The sequence below is a fragment of the Cebus imitator genome, unplaced genomic scaffold, assembly GCF_001604975.1.
Source record: "Cebus imitator isolate Cc_AM_T3 unplaced genomic scaffold, Cebus_imitator-1.0 Scaffold18, whole genome shotgun sequence".
In the NCBI taxonomy this organism is placed as follows: Eukaryota; Metazoa; Chordata; class Mammalia; order Primates; family Cebidae; genus Cebus; species Cebus imitator.
This window is the reverse complement of record NW_016107333.1, coordinates 11,813,859-11,818,573: the sequence shown is the minus strand read 5'-3', so window position 1 is coordinate 11,818,573 and position 4,715 is coordinate 11,813,859. Positions and strand designations below refer to the sequence as shown.

The window sequence follows — 4,715 nt, the reverse complement described above, 5'->3', positions numbered from 1 at the left end:
GTAGCTCGAGAAAATTTTTGGATGTTTTAAAATTGTGAATTCACTGTCCTAAAATAGTTTAGGGATATTCACTTTATTCTTTTCATGTTGGGTGAGTTCTGGTAACTTGTGCTTTTCAAAGAGTTTTTGGTCCATTTTATCTATGTTGTCAGGTGTGGAGTTGTTCATAATATCTCTTATGATCCTTTGGTGTCTGCAGGGTCTATAGTGATTGCCTTTGTTTCATCCTGATATTTTAAAATGTGCCATTTCTTTTTTCTTCTTTATCAGCCTTGCTATAATTTTTTCCCATTTTCTTTCCTTTCAAAGGATCAACTGTTCTGTTGTATTGTTTTTATGTTTTCATTTATTTTCCGCTGTCTTCTCTTTTTTACTAATTCTGATCTCCAGCTTGCTTCAGGTTTATTTTGCTCTCCTTCTTGTAGTTTCTTGAAGTGAGCATTTTTATTATTGAATTGAGACTTTTTCTCTTTTCTGTGTCATTTTTTTTGGCACATTCTATGGCTGGGGGCTCATATTAGGGGGTGGGTGTCCCAGGTGCTTGGCCTCAGGGCTGTTCCTGAGTCCTCAGGTCCCTAGTCAGTCTGCCTTCCTTTTTCACCTTGGAAGTCCTCCTATGCCTGCTTCTCATGATATTTCTAGAGTTCCTAGTTGTATTTCTCAAGGAGGAGCAGGAAGAGATGAATCTGCACCATCTGTCTGAAGTTGCATTTACTTTTTAGACTTCCATCCACCCACTGGAGCTCCAACCAGGGCTGCCATTTTTGGGTGCTTCCAGTGTGCTGGACGTAACATTCTTGCTCATCTGCTATGGCTGGAAATGCAATTTAGGTTGTCTAGGCTGGTAGGCAATGTGCAAGATGCCTTATGTGATGTGCTGCACCAGCAGTGTGGCAGCCTAGTGAGACTACGCACCAGGGTGTGGTGATTATTGTCATTTGACCCACAGTCATTTTGCAGTTTGGCATTCTTTGTTCAAGTAATACTCAGAGCCAGGTTTATGCAAAATTTACTTTTTCTTTTTTACTTTGTCTTTTGGTTTGGGAGGTTAGTTATAGAGATAATCAGTTATGCTGCTGCAGCTGTCCCCAGAAACCCAGAAGACGGCTGATGATTTGTAACTGCTTTGACCCAAACGTTCCCTTCCACATCTCAGGGTCCCACAGCTTCCCCATCAGGGACCTCTCCTAGCACAGCAGTCCTTTGAAGCTGAGATTCATCCACCTCTGCGCTTCTGCTTCTCTTATACTGATGCCTAGCCCAGTCTTCTATTCTTTCTGCCCTCTGGCTCCTTGAGGTAACAATCTATACTGCTGCCAAGAAGTCCTCTGGTTTTCACACTGAGCCTTAACTTGTGATCAGTTACTCTTAGCTTCTCATTGTCTTTCCCCGAAGAACTGATGCCCAGCAACAACCATCAAACACCTGAGTCCTCATAAGTACCATTTCCCAATTCAGCTTCAAATGCCTGATGCCAAAGAATTTCCTTCCCACTTCACTGCTAGTGAAAGTTTTACTAGTTGCACCGTAGCTGCAACTCAGGGCCACCCCAGCTCCACTCACTACCAGCCCTGGGGTCTTCATTGTCAGCTGATAAGTGAGTGGTCAGGTTCCAAACTTGCGTTTTAGAGTCTGCTTTTCAGACCATTTCCATTGTCAGTTTTGCTAGGAGGACAACTGGAGGTGGATACAGGAATGCAGGAAGCACCCTAGAGTGTTGTCAGGGTCAACATGCCTGAGGGAGGGAGGCACAAATGCAGGACCATGGAGGTGCTGAGCCGCAGCGCAGACAGGACAAAGACCCAGCTGCTTCTACACAGGAGCCAAGGGCCAAGAGGCTCCCTCAGAGTTTTTTTTAATTGAGAAGAGAGGCATGGCCATTCTGTCTTCAATTCAGCCAGTCTTTCTTATGGTCTGCCCCCTAGAAGGAGGGGTGAACTTGGAGAATGTAACTCTCCTGAAGGGAGACCAAGTCCCAGAGAGCCACCCAGCTGGGAACTGTTGGCCTCCACCATTCCAGCCACAGATGCTGAGATCTCCATACCTTCCTTAAGGACCCACCAGCACCATTTTATTTCCCAGAAAACATATATGAAAAAAAAAAAAAAAAAAAAAAAATTTGTTTGCTAAAAAAAAAAAAAAAAAAAAAAAAAAAAAAAAAAGAAAAAATTTCTCATAGTAAAAATGCAAAGAATCCAAATGTGTGCTTCCTCAGATCGGACTGTCTGTCCAACAGAGAGATTTCAGATGGCACCTGCTCTGGGGTTGAGGTAAGCTTGATGTCTGAGGCCCTCCCAAGCACGAGAGTCATGCCAGGGTGTTTTCTAGCCAGCACAGTTCATTAGGTCCAGCCCCTCTAGGGCTTCCTCAGGTCTTGAGAACATGGGGTTATCCCCCAACCTTGGAATTAAGCAGGGCGGCCTGCAGCTCTCTCTGAAGCTATCCTCAAGTAACTGAAAAGCATGTTAGCTGCTTGCTGCATGTAGAATCCAATCAATGGGAACCAGGTCTGATACAAAGAACGTGAATTTATTCCGAAGCCTGCTTGGGGAAGGGGCACAAAGTGTCCTGCCTTTAAATGTGCCGCTTCCCCTTTGAAGCAGAGAGCAGATACTTTTATGAGGTGATGGGGACGGGAGCAAGGGAAGGCGGCCCTCTGCTAGCCTGGTGACTTAGCTACCAGACAGTTGAGTTGGCACCATCCTGTGCAGAAGTAAGTTGTAAAAGTAGCCAAGCGGGCATCCTTTCCATATGCCCTCCTGGTGGATCAAAGTCTGGAGGATACCCGAGGAGGTGACATTTCCAGTGTGTCACCCCTTCAGGAAAGATCTGTCTTGGAGCACACAGAAAAAGTTGCCCTGCAGGGAATGTCTGGTGAGGGAAAGGTGAAAGTTGTATTTGCATTTCTGAAGGGCTAAGTAGGAAACCAGGAGCAGGGGAGAAGGGGAAAGAGAAAAAAGAGAAAATCAACTACCTCTCAGCAAGCTGGGGGTACTCAGTTATCGTCTTGCCACCTGCTTGCACTTTCATAATTGTTCCTATAACCCTGGGAGGATGGACTTGTCTTGTTCAAAAGGATACAGTCTCAGGAATCATCCTAACGGACATAATGATGGGCTTCCCTAGGTTTGGATATGAGTAACCTTGTGACCCTCCCTAAATTCTCTGAGCTTCAATTTCCCCTTCAGAATGTAATAATAATCCCTGCCCCACTTTCCTGTGAGGATTAAGTGAGGAACGCAGGTGCCACACGTATAAATACCTGAGTACATATTCTCTCCACCTCTTCCCTCCAGGAGGACAGCCTGGCAGCCTGGGACAGGGTAAGGGAATGAGGAACCTCTTTCCCTGGCTTCTGCCTTGGCAGAGGGGCAGCCCAGGCAGGATGCAATTTCAAAAGCTTTAGAGCATTGACAGTCCCAGGTAGCCTCAGATGGGGTAAGTGGGATTCTATGGAATGGCCTCCTGGGTAGCCCCCTCATAACTTTTCCTGTCTCCTGATTTCCAGGCCTGGCACTGGCTCCTACAGCTCCATCCTTCATAGCGCTCCTCCTGGGCCCCAAGGTGCTGCTGGTGGTTTGTGTCTCTGTCATCTATGTCCACTGGAAGCAGAAGGCCTGACTGTAAGGGTGGGGGATGCAGGCCTGAGCAAGGGCTGTCCCGGAAGGGCAAGGCCAAAAGAAGAACCCAGCCAACATATGCAGCATCAGGGTCAGTGGAGTTTAGAGAAGGTGACAGAGCTCCCTCGGCATCCTCCAGAGTCTCAGAGAACCCTCTCAGAAGGACCCAACCTCCAGGAAGTGTGTGAGTGCTTAAGGAGGTGAGCTATAGCAAGGGCGTTCACAGGTTTTTACAGCACCCCAGGGGTTCCATGAGGAGGCAGGACGGGGGGCCTGAACCATGGGCAACTGAGTGGGTGGTCCCTTGCAGGCCATCTCTAGATTATTTGATGCTGAGCTCCATGGACCCAAAGGAATCCCCGCTATAGAGTCATGTTGAGAAACCGCAGATGGGCAGCTCCTAGGGCTGTACCCATTCTGATCCTCTGTGTGCCTGAGTGGAAGCAATGAGGGAAGGGGCATCAGGACTCGGAAGGAGGGCTGAGCTGGCAGAGTCCTATCTCAGAGCTGCCTGTCCACTTGCAACAGGCATCCCAGAAGGAGATCAGCACTGCGAATACACCAGGCTCCCAGGAAATGTTTCTTAAATGATGAGCAGATGATTAAATATAGACATGTTACCCACAGCTCCTTCCCTGCTCCCCGGCCACAAGGGATCCCCAGTCTCTGCTGCCTCTTTCTTTCCTTAAAGGGGTCCCATGAGAAGGCGCTGGTGAGAAGCTTCCCCGGACTCAGCTCCAAATGCCCCCCGTCCCGGGACATCTCCCTGCCCACAAGCTCCTGTTGCTCCTTTGCAGAGTCCCGATGCTCCAGAGCAGAGTCTTCATTCATGGTCCTGAGCAGAGGCCATGGGATGGGGCTCTGGGGAGTGGCTCACGACACCTCCCTAGGATGTGGGAAACACTCCAAATCTAAACACATCAGGAACCCTCTCCTCCATTGTCTTGGACTGTCCATAAGCCACAAACTCCAGTCCAGATTCTCCAGAGTTATTCTGCCTTCTGGATTCCTGCCTACCCAATTCCCCAGCCTTGTTGAGATTCACTGTTGCCTCCTCAATACAAATTAACCCCAATCCTGGTTTTAAGCAAAAAA

The 4,715-nt window shown here is 47.9% G+C and overlaps 1 long non-coding RNA gene across 1 annotated transcript in view; it reads left to right on the top strand.

Moving 5' to 3' along the window:
- The window catches only part of LOC119468966, a 21,452-nt gene that overhangs the window by 14,985 nt on the left and 1,752 nt on the right, over positions 1–4,715 (top strand). The window contains exon 2 of the long non-coding RNA XR_005197786.1: positions 3,509–3,623. This is a non-coding gene — a long non-coding RNA (uncharacterized LOC119468966). The remainder of the gene's footprint in view (positions 1–3,508; positions 3,624–4,715) is intronic.